This window comes from Cryptomeria japonica, chromosome 3 (assembly GCF_030272615.1).
Source record: "Cryptomeria japonica chromosome 3, Sugi_1.0, whole genome shotgun sequence".
In the NCBI taxonomy this organism is placed as follows: domain Eukaryota; kingdom Viridiplantae; phylum Streptophyta; class Pinopsida; order Cupressales; family Cupressaceae; genus Cryptomeria; species Cryptomeria japonica.
In genome coordinates, this window is record NC_081407.1 from 256,698,701 (window position 1) to 256,718,959 (window position 20,259).

The window sequence follows — 20,259 nt, forward strand, 5'->3', positions numbered from 1 at the left end:
AACTTCAGAGATCTAATTAAGGCATGTCCTAAGGATGACTTCCCCTTACCAAATATCGACATCATAGTAGATCTGACAGCAGGACATCCCATGCTTTCACTCATGGATGGCTTTTCAGGATACAATCAGATAAAGATCGTGTTAGAATATTTAATCTTTACTTAGCTTAGGTTTATTTTTATTTAATTTAGGATATTCCTTTGGAATTCCTACATGTAATTTGTCCTCTAGTACATGTGTGAGGACAAGTCATTTCTTTTATTTTCCTTTATTAAGGAATATTAGATTTCCTCCATAAGAGGATGTGAACACATGGCACACACATTTTATGAATGGTGGCATTCATAGATTTGGAGTTACTTTGTAACTCCTCTCCTCATCTCTATTTAAGAGATGCCTCCTCTCTCATTTCTTCTTAATGACAATATTGTAAAGAGCTTCTTGCTCTCTCTCTCTCTCTTTCATTTTTAGGCATTGCCTCATTCATAATATCACAAGGGGTTTTTCTTTGCTTTTCCCCTTTCAAAATTTCTTGTGCCTCCTTCTTCACATTTGGGTGATGCTCCAAGTTTATTGCTTTTCTCATGGTAACAATTACTTCATCATAAACTTTCTTGGATTAATTTTCCTTTCCTTGCTCTTTTATTTCCTTACATGGTATCAGAGCAGGTTTCTAATCCTTGTTTTAAGTTAACATTGATGAAGGTTACCATTCAGTGGAGTTCACCTTGTTGGAGGCATTCTTGAGAGGAGAAGAAGTTCTGTTTCTATTGTGCAGGTTTTGGTTTCAAATTTTAACCTTTTTTTTCAAACTTGTTAACAAGTTTGCCTGCAGGTTTAATCTCCTATTCTAGTTAGTTTTTATTAAAAAAAAAGGGCTTTGGAAGGCTTGCCGCCAAAGTTCCTTCTCTCTAGTTTAAATTTAATTATTTTTTAAAGTTTTGGAAGGCTTGCCGCCAAAACTCCGGTGCTGACTTCTTTTCCTGCATATTTTAGATTTCATATTCATTTAGTTTGGAAGGTTTACCGCCAAACTTAGTCTTCTTAATTTATTTGGTCGGCTTGCCGCCAAAACTAATTTATTATTAAATTTCATTTCTGATTCACTTGCAGATTTTAACTCTTTTTCTTGCTTACAACTATTCTGATTCAATTTGTTTAAATCTGCCATTCAGTCCTAACATCTTTATTTGCAGGTGTTATTGATAAATAAAAAGGATAATCTTTATTTAAACTTAAATTTGTTGAGGATTAAACTCAAACTTAAATTTGTTCTTCTTGTATGTTAGTATCTGTTTTGTTTTTCATAGTTCCTTCAACTTTAATATCTATATATCTAAGTCAGTTGGGTTTCTTAGTCTCAAATTCTTCAAACAATAAAGAAGATTAAAAAACACTTTAAAGGAAGTCTTGTCCATTCTCCCAACGGTCTTCTGCAATATCAAACCTCAAGATTATTTATTTGTCCTCTGCAATACTTTAAAAACAAGAAGAAGAAGATTACAAAAGAAAATATATTTATTCGAACTTCTGGTAATCCGTTAAATGTTGTAGCATCAGTTTTGTTGGTATTATAAGCACATAAAACAGAGTCTTCTGTAAAAATATATTTTTTTTAACAGACTCTCTAATCTGTATATTCTGTATACATTCTATTTACACCTGAACTATCAAGCATTAGATATTCTGTATACATTCAAGCTCTATTTGTCAGTTGGATAAGAACTTTTATTTCCTTATTTCCTTACATCTACAACCGCATCAGTGGGTTGCACTTCAATATTTTTAAAATAACAAATTTAAAAAGAGCTTCAGATTAACAGTGTTTGTTCTCACACGTCCCATTTTGAAGTGAAGTTGCAATGTAGTTGTCCTGCTTCACTTTACTTTTGAAGTTCTCCCTCCACAATTGACAGACAGAAAAGCCATTGTCGTTTGCCGTTAAACCACAACAAACAGCTTTCCCCCTTCCCAATCCGATAGCTATTCCAAATATTGATAGACATTATCTTTCCCATAAGTTTCTAGAGCTTGTCCTGCAGGTACAACATTTTCCAGCCAGAACTCTCTGAGTGGTTCAAAAATCAAAGCCCAATAGTCACGGTCTCTCTGTAACCTAAAAATTGAGCTTGCAGTAGGAGTCCAACAGTATAAATCCACCCAATTTCTATCAAGTATCTCCATTAAACCTTGTACTTGTGGCATATAGTAGTAGGGTGCTGAGGCCCAAGGTAACCCAAGCTCAGGTATTCCAAACCCTTCGACCTGTTAAAAACGCCTCTGCAGAGTATCGCCATCATTTTAGATATCAAGTTAAAAAAACGTCTCTGCAGTCGTCTGTCATCTGACAAGTTTAAAAGGTTTTTAAACCTTATTTTATTTAAATCAAGCTTAGTTTGATATTAAATTTTATCAATCTTGTGTTATTTCTTTTTTTAAAAAAAATAGTCTATATATAAAGATTAATAACGCAAAAAAATTAGTTATCAAGTTTTTCATATAATTAAAATTAATTTTTTTTAAATCTTAAGTTGTATTCATCGAATTTTTAAAGCAAATATAATTTATTTATTTTATTTTTTTTAAATTTTAAAGTTATTTGAAAATAAAGATTTAAAAAAATTTTAATCTAAAGTTTGTTCAATTAAAATTAAGTATCTAAATTTAAATTTGTTATTTCAAAATAATATTTTTTTAATATTTTTACAAAAACATTTTTTAATTTTTAAAAAAGCTATTGAAATTTGATTCAATCAAGGAAGTTAATTTTCGTTCTTTAATCAGTTTTTTTTAATAGAAAGGGCATTTTTTATTTTTAATCATTATCTTGCTATCATGTCTACATTAATTCCGGAAATTAAATTAAATAGTTCTAATTATCATTCATGGAAAACACATATTTCTTTTATTTTTCGTTTCAAGCATCTTTTGGATGTTGCGACTGATAAAACTTTTGAACCCGCTACATCTGCTCCTCAAGCCGACATAGATAGATGGAAGGCTCAAAATGAGGAAGCACTTGGTTTAATTGGTATTTCAATGGTTCCTGATTTGTATGTTTTAATTGGAAATTGTACAAAAGCGCATGAAGCTTGGGAAATTTTAAAAACTACTTATGATAGCTCAAATGAATCCCGAAAAATTCAACTTCAAGATCAACTTGAAGATCTAAGGTATACGGATTTTAAAACTATGGATGAATTCTTATTAAAATTTGATTCTGTTAATAGTCAATTAATTGGTTTAGGAGTTACTCTTGCTGATTTACGTTTAATTCATCTTATTCTTAAAAAATGTCTTCCTCGTCAATTTCAACAATTTATTACGAATATTCATGCTCAACTTGCTATTCCTAGCTTAGCTACTCAATTAACATATGATATTTTTCGTAATTTATTGCGTCAAGAGGAAGCTAAATTAATTCAATTTGGTACTCTTAAAAGTAGTGAACATGCTTTTATGTCTAAAAATCAAAATCATAATAATACTTTTAGATCCAATAATAATAAACATAATCATAATCATAATAATAATCATCATAACAATCACAAATCTTCTAATTATCAATCTCATTCTAAATCCTATCATAATAATTCTCATAATAATAATCATAATAATAATCACAATAATCAAAGGAATAATTCTCAAACAAGACCCCATTGCACATATTGTGGGAAAGATGGACATATTACTAATAATTGTTTTAAGAAACAGAATGGTAAAAAGCCCATGAATCAAAATAATCAAAATAATCAACATAAACCTCATTATAAGAAGGGTAATAATAATAATGGTAATTCATCTCGTCATGCATTTACATGTACTTATAATGTTTCTCAACCACTTGAGTGGATTATTGATTCTGGTGCATCTCAACATGTTACTTCTCATAAAGAATGTTTTGAATCTTTGCATCCCGATACTTCTAATATTCCTGTTCAATTAGCTAATAATCATAGTTGTAAAGTTGAAGCTATTGGTGATGTGAATGTTCCTAATGGGAAATTACATGATGTTCTTTATGTTCCTGAATTAAAATCAAATCTGATTTCAGTTCCTAAACTTTGTCAAGATTATAAGATTAACTTTTATAGGGGCGTATGTTATATCATTGATCCAAACACTAATCATGTTATTGCTACTGCTAAAATGGATAGTGATAACTTATTCAAGTTCTATGAATTTGCTCCTCCAAAGTATTCTTTGCTTACTACTGTTGATTTTACTATATGGCATGAAAGACTTGGCCATCTCAATTCTGATTATATTTCACTAATGCAAAAAGCAAATATGGTTGATGGATTGCCTACTATTGTTACTTCTCAAATTGTTTGCAATGGTTGCATGAGTGGTAAGATGCATAGGGAACCCTTTCCTCATGGTCAATCTTGGAGGGCATACACTAAATTGCACCTCGTTCATAGTGATCTCTTGGGTCCCATGGAGAATCCCTCCATCCAAGGTTCAAGGTATGCACTTACCTTTGTTGATGATTTTTCCAGAAGAACATGGATATATTTCCTTCATAGTAAGGATCAAGTGCTTGATGTTTTTACTGAATTTCATATGTTTGTAGAAAGGCAATCTGGTTCTAAAATTAAGATTCTTCGTACTGACAATGGAAGAGAATATGTCAATAATGCATTTAATGCTTATTTAAAATCTTTTGGAATTAAACATGAGCTTACCGTTCCTTATACACCACAACAAAATGGTGTGGCAGAACGAAAGCATAGGACAATTGTTGAAATGGCTAGATGTTTATTGCATGCTAAAAATATGGATTACAAGTTTTGGGCTGAAGCTATGGCTTGTGCAACATATTTAATTAATCGAACACCTACCAAAGCCTTAAAGGATAAAACTCCTGAAGAAGCTTGGTCTGGTAGAAAGCCTAATTTGCAGAATTTAAGAATTTTTGGCTCCATAGCTTATGTTCACAAACCTAAGGAGAAAAGGAAAAAATTAGATGCTAAATCTTCTCCTTTTATTTTTGTTGGTTATGATGAAAATACTAAAGGTTATAGAGTTTACAATCCTATTACTAACAAGGTAAAAGTTGCAAGAGATGTTTGTATTGCAGAAAAGGGCATTCATGATTGTTCTAAAGTGAAGGATGATGAACTTGGTCAAACCAAAGTTGTGCTTGTGGAGGACCAACCTCCTTCTCTTAACCCTACTCCTAATGCATCTCTTTCTATTCCTTCTAGTGATAGTGATGATGATAATAATAACTCTACTCCTCATGACTCTTCTTCTAGTGATGAATCCATTACTTCTAAAAGAATACCTAAATGGTTTAAATCTTTAATTCAAGATAGTGATGAATACTTAGCTAGAATGGATAAACTTCAAGCTAGGAGAGTTAATTATTGTAATTATGCTTTAATGACTACTATTATGAATTCTAATGATCCTAAAACATTTGATCAAGCTAAAAATCAACCACATTGGCAAAAAGCAATGAAGGAAGAATATGATACTCTAATTTCTAACAAAACTTGGGATTTAGTTCCCTTGCCTCATGGCAAAAATCTTGTTTCTTGCAAGTGGCTTTATAAAACTAAATTGAATGCTAATAATCAAGTTAGTAAATTTAAAGCTAGATTAGTTGCTAGAGGTTTTTCTCAAATTGAAGGCTTAGATTATAATGAAACTTTTGCTCCTGTTGCTAAAATGCCTACAATTAAACTTGTGCTTGCATTAGCTTCTAGAATGAATTGGCCTATTCACCAAATGGATGTTAAAAGTGCTTTTCTTAATGGTGATTTACATGAGGAAATTTATATGTCTCAACCTCCTGGTTTTATTAAAGAAGGTAATGCACACTTAGTTTGTAAATTAAAGAAATCAATTTATGGATTAAAGCAATCTCCTAGGGAGTGGTATTCAAAGATTAATGAATTCTTTCTTTTTCAAGGCTTTATTAGAAGTAAAAATGATCCTAACTTGTATATTAAACATAGTGAAGATGATATTATAATTATTATCTTGTATTTAGATGATTTGATTCTTACTTCAAGTTCCAATACTTTGATTTCTGATATTAAGTTTCAACTTAATCAAAAATTTCAAATGACTGATTTAGGTCTTTTACATTATTTCTTAGGAATGCAAATTTGGCAAACCTCTAAAGGAATTTTCCTATCTCAAAGTAAATATGCTCAAGATCTCATAGATAAGTTTAAAATGAATGATGCTCATCATGTTTCAATTCCTATTGAATTAGGCACTAAGTTAATGCTTGATATGCAAACTCCTCTTGTTGATGCTACTTTGTATAGACAATTAGTTGGAAGTTTAAATTATTTAACTCTTACTAGGCCCGATATTGCTTATAGTGTTGGTTTGGTTTCAAGATTCATGTCTAAACCTCAACAAACACACTTTAAAGTTGCTAAAAGAATTTTAAGATATATTAAAGGAACAATTAATGTAGGTTTGTTTTATGATGCAAATTCTGATTTTACTTTAAAAGGTTTTACTGATTCCGATCTAGGTGGAGATCCCAATGATGGGAAATCTACTTGTGGTTATTGTTTCTTTGTTGGTTCAGGAGCAATTTCTTGGAATAGTAAAAAGCAACAATCTACCTCTCTTGGATCCACTGAAGCTGAGTACAAAGGATGCACTAATGCTTCCAAAGAAGTCTTGTGGCTTAGAAGACTACTTGAAGATTTGGGTCTACCTCAACACGAACCAACTCCATTGTATTGTGACAACCAAAGTGCCATTGCCTTGGCTAAAAATCCAGTTTTCCATGCAAGGACAAAACACATTGCTCTCCAACACCACTTTATTAGAGAACAAATTGAAGACAAGCAAGTTTCACTCCTCTATTGCAAGGGGGAAGACCAAGTTGCAGATATTTTGACCAAGCCACTTTGTAAAGAAAAATTCCAATTTCATTGTAAAAATCTTGGATTACAACCCATTGAAGGGTTTGATGTAAGCTCCCCAAGTAAAGCTTAAGGGGGGGTGTTAGAATATTTAATCTTTACTTAGCTTAGGTTTATTTTTATTTAATTTAGGATATTCCTTTGGAATTCCTACATGTAATTTGTCCTCTAGTACATGTGTGAGGACAAGTCATTTCTTTTATTTTCCTTTATTAAGGAATATTAGATTTCCTCCATAAGAGGATGTGAACACATGGCACACACATTTTATGAATGGTGGCATTCATAGATTTGGAGTTACTTTGTAACTCCTCTCCTCATCTCTATTTAAGAGATGCCTCCTTTCTCATTTCTTCTTAATGACAATATTGTAAAGAGCTTCTTGCTCTCTCTCTCTCTCTCTTTCATTTTTAGGCATTGCCTCATTCATAATATCACAAGGGGTTTTTCTTTGCTTTTCCCCTTTCAAAATTTCTTGTGCCTCCTTCTTCACATTTGGGTGATGCTCCAAGTTTATTGCTTTTCTCATGGTAACAATTACTTCATCATAAACTTTCTTGGATTAATTTTCCTTTCCTTGCTCTTTTATTTCCTTACAGATCGCACCAGAAGATCAGCATAAGACAGCCTTCACTTGTCCATGGGGCACATATTGCTGGAATGTAATGCCTTTCGGTCTCAAGAATGCAGGAGCAACCTATCAAAGAGCAATGACCACCATCTTCCATGACATGATGCATACTATGATGGAAGATTATGTGGAAGACTTACTAGCAAAATCACTCACCAGAGAAGGGCATCTCCACATCTTAGATAAAATCTTTGATAGATTGGAACAATACCGTGTTCGCCTCAACCCAAAGAAATGTGTCTTTGGAGTAACCTCCGGGAAACTTCTAGGATACATTGTCTCAAGCAAAGGTATTGAGGTCGATCCAGCAAAGGTTAAGGCAATCATGGACATGCCACCACCAAAGAATATCAGTCAGCTAAGGACACTACAAGGGCGACTTCAATCCATCCGAAGATTCATTACACAATTGGCCAATAAGTGTCACCCATTCACACACCTGCTACACAAGAACATCCGCTTTCAGTGGGATGCTCGATGCCAACAAGCATTTTAGACGCTTAAAGACTATCTCATGAATCCACCATTGCTGATGCCACCCGACCCAAGTAGACCGTTGTTACTTTATATCTCAGCAACAAGTACAGCATTGGGTGTACTACTGGCACAACATAATGCAAAAGGCAAAGAGTGTGTTGTATACTACATCTCTCGCACATTGGTGGGCTATGAACTCAATTACACACCTATTGAGCGAGCTTGCCTAGCAGTAATCTTAGCAGCCACTAAACTGAGGCACTATTTGTTAACACACAAGGTACAACTCATTGCAAAGATTGATCCACTCAAGTATTTACTCAGCAAAGCAGCATTGACAGGTCGCTTAGCCAAGTGGGTGATGATTCTAAGTGAATTTGACATCGAGTATGTGGACTGTAAAGCTATCAAAGGTCAAGTTATTGTAGATCAGTTGGCCGATGCACCACTCATAGGCGATCATCCTCTCATTTCCAATTTTCCAGATGAAGAGATATTCATGATCACAACAGCATAACCATGGAAACTATACTTTGATGGTTCGTACACTAGGCATGGCTCAGGGGCAGGCATTCTGTTTATCACACCCCAAGGTGAAAGCATCCTAAAGTCTTACACGCTCACATTTCCATGCACAAACAACATAGCAGAGTATGAGGCCTTGATCACAGGACTCAGGTTAGCCGTACAATGGAAATTACAAGAACTGCAAATATATGGCGATTCCCAACTAGTCATTCGACAAGCAACAGATGAATATCAGACCAAAGATGATAAACTCATGCCATATAAGCAAATGGTGGACACTCTAAAAACATCATTTACTACTATCACTTTTGAGCAAATCCCAAGAGATCAGAATCGAGCTGCTGACGCTATGGCTACCATCGCATCTCTCCTAGATCTTCCACAGAATTCAACATGCTATGAGTTCTTGGTAGAACATCTTTGGATCCCCACTTATGATATCCCTGAATCCGAAATGATATGTCGCCTCATCGGTTCCGAATCTCCATGGTATGGTGAGTTCTACACCTATCTCCGCGATCATACCCTTCCTCCCAACCAATCAAATAACCAACGAAAAACCTTCATTCGCCAAACTACTCGATATACCATAATTGCCGAAACCCTATACCGACGTGGTCTTGATGGTACTCTCCTTCGATGTCTGGAACAAGATGAGATAACAAAGGCTTTGGAAGAGGTACATGAAGGAATTTGCGGGACTCATTCAAGTAGTCCATCACTAGCCAAGAAACTCCTGCGAGCTGGATATTATTGTCCATCTATGGAAAAGGATTCCTACTACTTTGTCAGAAAATGCAAGAAATGTCAAGTTCACGGTGACCTGATACATGCACTGGCCCAGGAACTACAACCAATCACAACACCATGGCCTTTTTGTCAATGGGGTCTTGACCTTGTGGGTAAAATCCCTCCATCTTCATCCAATGGCCATAAGTTCATTATCACCACCATCGAATATTTCACCAAGTGGATCGAAGCTGTTCCACTTACCCAAGTCACCGGCAAGCAGATCGCCTCATTCATCCTCAACTACATCATCTGCCGGTATGGTGTACCCATGTCCATCATCACAGATAACGGTCTTCCTTTCAAAAATCAGGATGTCCGCGAACTTTGTGAGAAATTTCATATCCAACACCGCTTTTCCACCCCCTATTACCCACAAGGCAATGGTCAGGCCGAAGCATCAAATAAAAACATATTAAGAATCCTCAAGAAGACAGTCAATGATGCCGGTCGTGATTGGCACGTTCAATTGAATCCAGCACTATGGGCATATCGAACTAGCATTCGAACCCCTACAGGTGCAACTCCTTATTCATTGGTCTATGGTGCAGAAGCTATCTTGCCTATTGAGGTTGAGATACCATCACTACGGGTTTCCTTGCACAATCTAATAGATGATGAAGCCTACAGAGTATCCCACCTCCAAGACTTAGAGTTACTCGATGAGAAGCGACAAGCTACATACAATCATCTCAAAGCCTATTAGCAGAGCATGAGCAGAAGCTACAATCACCGGGTTAGACCTCGTACATTTGAGGTAGGTGATCTTGTTCTTCGAGAGAATCCTCGCAACCAACCAAACAGAGAACATCAAGGCATGTTCGAATCAAACTGGCTAGGCCCATATGTTGTCACTGCTGTATTCGGGTCCGGGGCATATCAATTGGCTACTTCAGAAGGAGAACCACTTGCAGATCCAATCAACAGCATGCACCTTAAACGGTTTTATACCTAAGCTGTACAGAGCATCAGGCTCCCCTGCATATCAGAAAATACCAAGAACATTCAGAAAAATGTCCTAAAACAAAATACAAAAACATCAAAAGAGTAGAGAAAAATCATGCATCCAAACAGTGAACAACCACTCCAGTGGCACCTTGGGTAAGTACGATGGTGAAAACCTGGCAAAAAGGCGCCACTCGTAAAGACAATGGCTCTAGTATCTTTCAGGCTTGTTGCGATCACATTCATACATACACACATCCATCCATCCAAACCATGGCTTGTTATTTGATCTGTAATCAAAGATAATACTTCATGTGTCTTGCATCCCACTTTTTCATAGTCATGTCTACACTTGGGGGCAATACTCTTAAAAAATCTAGATGATGGAAGTGGATTCTACATTACTGGTGATTCATTGACAAAAACATTCAAAAAGGTCTCACAAAATCCAAAAATATTCAAAAAATGTCTCACAAAATCAAAAAACATAAAAAAACATAAAAAATAAAACAAAAACATGGCAACACATTGTACATACTCATCCGCACAGATACCAAACAAACATTGTGATATACTCCACAGAATGACCACTTATCAATCGACCACACAATCAACATCAACACTCAAAATTGTCTTCAACAAGGATGCATCCTTCCTTACCAAAACAAAGACAAGATGACATTTTCTTTAACAAGAAAATTCTGTTTACGCTATCAAATACTTGGTTGATTTATGGTCTAGTAATTTATATCAGGATCTTGCAGCATTGTTTTGTATCGTTTGCGCATTATTTCCGATACATACTCATCCATGCAGATACCAAAAACAAACATTCACAAAATACTCACACAATGGCCACTTATCAATCGACCACACAATTAACATCAACACTCAAAAAACTGTCTTTAACAAGGATGCATCCTTCCTTACCAAAACAAAGACAAAGTGACATTTTCTTTGACAAAGAAAATTAGGTTAAGCTATCAAATACTTGGTTGATTTGCGAGTATAATCATTTGTTTATATGTATCGGTATCTTTCAGCATTGTTTTGTTTTGTTTGTGCATTATTTCCGATGAAGTTCTGGGGCATGTACTAATGGTGTCTACGTGGGAAGTTCACTAAGTTACGTGATCATAGGCACAAATGCAGTCATAGATCACTACGGCTTGCTGACTACAGCATATACCTCGACCATATGGGCATGAACCATTACCAAGGATCCATATTCTTTATTCTTTATGTATATACTATTTGTTTGCAGGTACAATGCTCTTCCTTTGGTTCCTCCTACCTCATCCAAATTGGATAAAGGTTTTATCTCTTAGTACGGTATGCACTTGTCTCAGGATATGATCAGCCTAAGATCAAGGAGGACAATCCAAGTCATGCATGAAAGGAGATAATCCTTGTCTGTTCCGCAAGCAATACTCTAGTCGACTTGATCCATTATATCAAGTTGCTTGTATTAACTTGCTATATTAAAATCCATGTAAGGAATACTCAGGTCATCTTGAATCATTATGTCAAGATGCTTGTATTCTCTTCCAACATTTTAAAGCTCAATGATGAAAATAGAGCACTATGGATCGTCATTTCATCTCATCCATTTATATCTTGCATTCCATTACATATCACCCATTCATTCATTTATTCATATGTAGGTTTTATATGCAAAATTGTGAAAGTTAAGTTGGTCTTGGATACAATCACGATCAAGTACTCTGATACATCATCAATGCATCATGCAAAGTCTTACGAACCTTGCATTCTTCATGATCATATCATCCTCACATTTAGTTGCATCTTGCATTAAACATTTAGTTGCATTTTGCATTAAACATTCATGTCATTTTAAAAACTTAACATATAGTTCATTTTCTTGACATTTAGTTTTCATTAAATCATTTACATCATTGCATCAATCATAAATAAATAGATTTATTCATGGGATTAAATTGTCTTTGATTGTTTTAAATCATTTATTAGGCATTCATTTAGTGTCAATTATCCATTATCATCTTATCATCTTTTATCATTTATAATGGTATACATTCATTTATCCATTTAGTGAAAAAAGTGCATTCATTCATCCATTAACTAAGTATCTTATTATGCTCATTTTAGGATCCATTCACATTTGCATTCATTATCATCTTTTTAATTGCATTAAGGTGCAGTTATTAACCATAAGTTATAATATCATCACATTATCATTTGTACTTAAATCATATTTAAAGCATTTAGAAATCATAAAATCCATTTGTTTACAAAACATTGGTTCTTAACATTTTATATCCATTATGCATATGCATTCATTTAAAACATTATCATATAAACATTTGTACTTTACATTTTGTTTATCCATATTGCATTCATTTAACACATTATCCTATAAACATTAGTACCATACCATTTTATATATCCATTATCCATATTGCATTCATTTAACACGTTATCCTATAAACATTAGTACCATACCATTTTATATATCCATTTTCCAAATGCATTCATTTAAAACATTATCATATAAACATTTGTACTTTACATTTTGTTTATCCATCTTACATTCATCTAAAAACATCTAGATGCATAACATCATTCATTCAACCATTGCATTAATACCATCACATAAATCATCTCATCATTATATTGCAATAGGAGACACCAAAAAAAATCCTGTTCATAAATCATCATAAGCATACATCATCATCATGACATTACATACATAAAAGCATTACATCCCAAAATCAAACAAATCATACATATATAAACCTGCATTCATATGTTAGTATCATCATCAAAACATGCATATAAGGAACATCTCATCAATGCATACATATACATATATCCATCTAAGCAATAAACTCATCATCTTGCATAAACATCCATACATAATCAAATGCATATCATCAAAATATGGGATCTCCTCATATATCTCATCTCATATATCAGAGTACAATGAAGTCTACAAAATCGGCTACCAAGAGCCATCTAAGATACAGTCCAAAAAAATAAAAAATAGACAATGATACAATACATATATGCAACAAAAATGCTCTCTCAAATGCCACTCTGGCCAGATGTTGTGCTAACACCTCCCCCTGCTCCACCACTGGTGCTTGCACCACCTGATCCATCTCTCCATGGAGGCCTCATCGAACCACCAGTCCCTCCTGCATCCCCTGATCTCTCCCTCCGCAGCAGACCCATCACTCCCCCATTGCTCTGCACCCTCTGTGATCACTCTGATCTCGCCTGCCGCATCTGTGAATAGCTAAGAGCTCGCTGACTCACTGGCACCACCTGCTCATATAACCCCCACCAATACTCTATCTCAGCCTGAGCTCGCCGCATCTCCCTCATCACCTCCCCTGAAGGCCCCTGTGCTCCTACCCGGACTCTCTCCTGTAGCTCCACCAATCTCTCCACTATAGTATCTCTCTCCCGTAGCACCACCGTCAACTCTGACTTTCATACAAATAGCTGCACATCCCTAGCTGCCACCTCTGCCTCCAAATTCTCTATCCGCGTCTGCAAGCGCACTATAATATGGTCCCGCAGATCTCCAGTGGCTACCTCCCCAGTGTCCATAGCTGCCTCCCTTACACCTCCCTCTCCAGTAGTCCCCTCCCCTCTATCCATCGGGATCTCCCTCTCCATCCCCCTCCCACTCAACTAAACTCCTCTCGGTATCAGTGGTCCCTGTGAGATCTGTAGAGGAAGTCCACCTCTCCCTCTCCGCTGGCTCCGCATCCCCAATCCTCCTCCACCTCCTCCTCCATCTCCACCACCTCCTCCATCTCCTCCACCACCTCCTCCACCTCCACCTCCTCCTCCTCCATCTCCTCGACCTCCCGCCCTCCCCCGTCTTCGTCCCCTCTCATCCTCAAATGCTGGGATCGGCTCTGCTGGGTCCAATATCCTTAGGATCGGGTGCGCCACCCGATACTGCGTGTACTCATCTGTAACCCCTGCATCAACGACCCTCGGTCGTAGGTCCCATGGCCTCGCCTGCAGTGTCTGAAATTCTGCTAGTGCCTGATCATAAGGTAGCACTGGACCCCATGCATACCTCTCCCGAATCACCCGTGCATACTCTCTGAATCCACTAGGCAGTCCCTGCTGCCGTCCAAACTGCCTCATCACTCTCCCAAGCACCTGTCTCTCCACATGATATGCAGTCCTCCCAATGAGGAATCGAGTCATGAACACATAAGGTAGTGCCTCTGCGTCATCCTCCCATGGCTCACACTCCAAGTATGGCCGCCATATCACTACATCCAGATCATCCAGCGCCCGCTGCCACCACTCTAACTTCCCCAAGTGGGGCTGCCTCATCATACCACTATACATAAACATGTACGGCTGATCCACCACACGAAATCTCAGACTCACCGGTCGAGTCACTGGTAGGTGCTCCCACGCCCAAATATGTAGCAGCGTCATGCCCACTGCTAAGGAAACTCTCCCTCGGTACACTACCTGGGTCCCCTCGGTCATCATCATCTCGATAACCTATCCCCATCCCACCACCAACCCATGTGACCACCGGTCTAGACACAGAAGTCCTCCCACAATCCTTGACAAAACTGCTGGAAGAGGCTCATATAGTGCCGCTATATCCTCCCATGCAATGGAGCCATCATCAATAAATACATCCTCATCAAATATCCTCTGCACTGCCACAGTCCCCCAGGATCTATCGTACGTGACCAGCTCTCCTCGAATCGAAATCCATAGGATGCGCCACACATCCTCCAAGGTCACGGTCATCTCCCCCTGAGCCAAATGGAAGGTGCACGTCTCACTGTGCCACCGCTCTGCCAGTGCTGTGATCAATCCGTGATTCATACGAATCACGGGCATATGCATCACCTCATAAAGACCAGTCGCTGCAATACAATCAATCTCTGCCTGTGACAATCGGTCCCCTAACCCCTATGTCGCAGGATGATGCTCGCGTAACTGCAACACGCGCAGATCCTCCTGCACATGAACATTCATCAACCACCATCAGTTGTTTTATTTTCAAACTTTCTTAAGTTTAAACCTAGACTATCAATAGATACTTTGATCAAGTATCTTCGGGTCTCAACAGGTAAGCAATCATGACCACCTAGAATTCAACAGGCATTTATCCTAAACAAATGACCTAAGTCTCATCAGGCTGCTATGGTTCAAAACAACTCCCACTTCACCTCGCCATCCATCAATCATTGGCATCAGGAGATTTTCTTCATCCAAACTGGGGCATCTTTTTATCTTAAGACAAAAACGTTATTTCACCAACAAAAGCGCTAGTTTTCAACAATAGCGCTACAACTATATCAACGGCGCTCAAACCGCTGTACCATAGCACTACAACTACAAAAGCGCTAAAACCCCACTACAATAGCACTCTTTTAACTCAATAGCACTCAATTAACCCAGCAATAGCGCTAAAACTTGAATACAATAGCGCTAATGCATGGCAAAAGCGCTCAAACAAAGGAACAATAGCACCATTGCGGCACAATAGCGCTAGTTTATGGAGCAAAAGCGCTAAAACCAAAGTTCTAGCGCTCTTGCTTCGACTTGACTTGGACTCAGCTAAAAACCTAGCAAAAATGCACAAAAATTGAGTTTTCGAATTTGCGTACCGCTGGTCCGTAGTCATTTGGGCGCTGGAACCATCGGACTCGCTCGAATCTTTGCTCGGTGATCGGAATCGGCATCGTAGCTGCTACTTGCTCCTCCAAACGTCACTATTAGAGCTCTCGTTTTCAACTGGTCGCGGTCACAAATAATCCTGTTTTCACCCCTTTCACCCCATTTATACCCTTCGTGGTCACCGTAACTTCTCCCCGCTCACCGCCGTGGTCCCCGTGAACTTCCCGAGCCCCCCATTTCTCCATGTTTCCCCCGTTTTCTTCTATTTTTCACCTGTATGGCTAACTTCTTCTCTCCTACCACCCTGCCAATTTCCATTCTTTTTCGAGAGATCGCCCGATTTTTCGCAATTTTTCGGCTCATCTCTCGAGGGAGCATACCACCCATTAAATTTACATTTTATGGGGCATTTTCTTCACACCAGTTTTTTTTCTTTCTTTGAAACGACACGATAAACCGCACCGTCTCAAAGAGGGGCAAATGTAGTCACACAAATCTGTCCAGCTTAATTAAATAAATATTCGCTATTTATTTGATTAAAAATGCACTAGCCACCAGTTAATTAAATTAATATTTAATTAATTCATCCCCAAACATTCTTCTATTAATTAAATAAATTATTCAATTTATTTTAATTAATTCATTAAATCAAATTTCAATCAATTAAATAAATAAAATCTATTTATTTAATTAAATCCCACTATTCCTCTTTTAAATAAATTAAATAAAACATTTATTTAAATCATTATCCCCCCCCCACTTGCATTTTCCTATAAATGCAACTTGCACACATTTATTGAAATAAATGAATTTTTATTTTAATAAAATCTTATTTTCCCTCACCCACCAAATCCACTTGCAAAAATCTAATCCCCTTCTAGATTCTTCTAACCCCTTCCTAATTAGCCTAATCCATCCCCTAATTATTGTCACATTCCTAAGCAAAATGGAGTCACTTCTCAAAGATTCCAAAGTCTTTGAAAATCATTTAATGCTTTGTGTGTTCAACAAATTAACCCCCAAAGTCTTCCAAGACCACTAATGGCTCTTACATGACCATTTATGGCTCTTACATAACTATTTATGGTTATTTCAAACTTGTCCCCCCAAACATTTATTGTTTTGACCATATTCATCCATTTCACATTTGCACAAGAGTTTATCCATTGGATAAAAGCTTTATTCTTTGAATAAAGATTTTATTCATTCAACCAACCTTGACTCTAAAATCTCAAGGTCATATCAGGCATTTAATGCTTATTCCCTCTCCTCTCAACCTATCTCACATTGACACTTGTCATCCTGGGATTGGGTTGAAAGCCCTCACATGGATTTGAAATCATTCAATCCTGACCCTTGTTGAGATTGCTCAATCTCAACCATCCATTGCTCCATTTTTCCTATAAATAGAGCCCATTTCTTCATAATCTAGATCCTGAAAACTTGCATGCATTTAAGCTATAGTCATTTTTAGAGAGCATTTTAGCATAATCATCTAATATCTTGTTATTTTGGTTAAAATATATCAGTTTAGCATCAATAGCATAGCATTAGCTTTTTATTTCGCATTCAAAGCTCAATACTACAATCTCAATCCTCCATAAGCATCCATAGTGCAAAAAGCTGCTGAGAGCTACACTATTTTGGAACTTGGAGAGGAGAGGAACAAGGGAGAAGGAGCTAAAGCCATGCTAAGAGGCAGTTGGAGATGCCTCATAATATTTGTTTCGTTTGTTAAATACATTAGCATACTTTTAGTGTCTCTCTTGGTATGCCTTTTAGATTAGTTTTTGATTGACTAACACTAACAGGTTTCGTGTCTTTGGTGTTGTTTATCATTTGCTAACCTTGTGCCATTTAGGAGGGCATCACATAAAAATAGAAAAACTAATTTTGGCTAATTTTTCAAAAGAGAAATTAAGAAATCCAAACAAGATGATTTCTCAAGGAACCCAACTATGCACAAGTGGGTTTTGACAAGGCCTTGACATGTGTTCTTAGAGCATGTGGGCTACGAAACAGATAAATTTTGTATAGGTTATCACACAATTCAAGCAAGCCGAAATCGATGATAATAGGTTGTTTGGAAAATAAAGTTTATTCTCTTGCTTGTGTTATGCACCTTGTGATTTACATCAGCATTGGAGGTTGTCTTGAGTTGTGTTTGGGCCTTGTTATATTTTGGTTTGAGCCGCATTGTGTAAATTCATCTAGTTGTTGTGTTTTTAGGCCAACTAGTAAAGTGATACACATTACCTTATTGCTGACCTAGGAGGATGTGTGCTAGCATGTTTGATGTTTGGGGATGCATAAAAATATGTAATAAGTTATTTTCTAGGTCCTCTCTATCTCTTGGATTTGACTGGTTTCATTGAAATATGCATTTGAGGGCAACTTATTGGGATCATTGCTTGTCTCCTATTCTAACCTACCTGATTAATGTTTTCTTTCTACACAAATGGTATATATAAGATCAAATCAATTTCAAGCATGTGGAGTTGTGTGGATTGTGTAAGATATGAATTTGAGGTAGTAAAATTGTGTGGTGGAACTTTTTGAGTTAATTTATTTAATGGTTGCTTGAGGCATCATGTCAAGAGAATATACATTCTAGGGAGATTGTTGGAATCTACAAGATGAAGTCTTATTCATTGTACTTCAAATATTCATGTATCCCACTCTAAGATAGTGAATCTCTTCAACAAGTCCTTTGTATCTTGCTTGGAGGTAGTGAACTTCATTAGCAAGTCATTTAGAGTTATACAATGGAAAAGGTGACCCCCAAACTCATATAAAAATATTTCAAACTTTGTGTAGTGAATTCTTTCCTGAGCACAAACTCATTACAAAACTATTCACCCATACATTGAGACATAAAGATTTTCAATGGTTTTGTTCATTACCTCCTGGATCAATTGATTCATTTCATAAATTGTCTAATTCATTTGTACAACATTTTCAAAATAATATTGTTCCTCAAATTACTTCAACTAATTTGATGGATTGTAAGAAAGAAGTTAAAGATAAAGGGTATGATTCCATTGATAGATACAAACATTTGCATTCCCAAATTGCTTATCATGTGCTTTATGGTGATGTTCAAAGAATTTTTATTTAATAATTTGTAAAAGGATATTAGAGATAAGCTATTATTTTCTAATTATGCTTCTTTCACACTCTTATGCACAACACTTTATTATCAGCTTCAAGTTAGTTAATTTGAATCCTCTTCATCAATGGCTCTGATTTATAAGAATGAAGAATCTCATCATTCCTTTCAAAATTGTCAAAAACAAAACAAGAATTTCATCAAATGTCAATAACAATTCTTCCAATCATATTGATACACAAATGACAGCTACAACATTAGGTGTGGCCCCTTTATCATCAATCTTTACATGTCATAATTTTCCTACTCTTTATAAATCATTGTATAGTATCGAGCTTAAATTAATTAGTGCTAATGCAATAAAGCTTCCTCCTATAAAACCCATAGATACTATGTGCCGAAAAATGTGGTCTTCCACCTGCAAGAAGGAAAACATTGTTGGCATTATGTTAACCGGTATGAGAACATAATGACATTGTGTGTTGTCATTGATGTCAATATGACGAAAAGAAGAGAACCGGTATAACGTTGTGAACTGGCATATGGTTATGGGAACCGGCACATGGAAGCGTTGTATGACTACCAGTTGGTAGTCTCAACTTCAAGGTTTCCAGTTGAAGTGCTTCAAGCCTGTGTGGCTCAACTGGTGACTGTGTGTGATGAGTTAGCATGATAACGAAGAACAGATCATGTTGCCACGTAAGCCTTGTGCACGTGAAGGATCTTTCATGAAGGAGATTGTTCCTATCTACCTCCGGAATGTGCGAATTAAGTAAACGGTGATAACGTGTGATGGGTTATCAGCCGCCATGAAATCGGTGGAAAATGAACAATGGAGATTAATGTAGTGTGCTCAACGGTCAGGATTGAACCATTTAAATTCCTTAACCTAACAGGTTTAGGCTTTAGGGTTTATGCTACCGACCTATCTATTTTCCTATAAGGTCAATGTTGTGATTCTTTCTAGGGTTGTTGGCAAAAGTTGTGTGTGTGTATCCAAGAGAAGAGATACGTAATTCTTGCAAGACCAAAGGAGAGAAGTGATACTTACAGAGTGTAAGTGTCGAAGGTGAAGAGGAGCTTAAGCGGATCTACATTGGCATTGAGTGTTGTTACTAGATCATTGTAATACCTGTTGATCTCTAACCACTTCAACAGTTGAGAAGTCCCTTAACAGGGTAGCTTTAACCAGCTTGCTGTAAATCCTTTAATAGGGTGACTCAAAACCA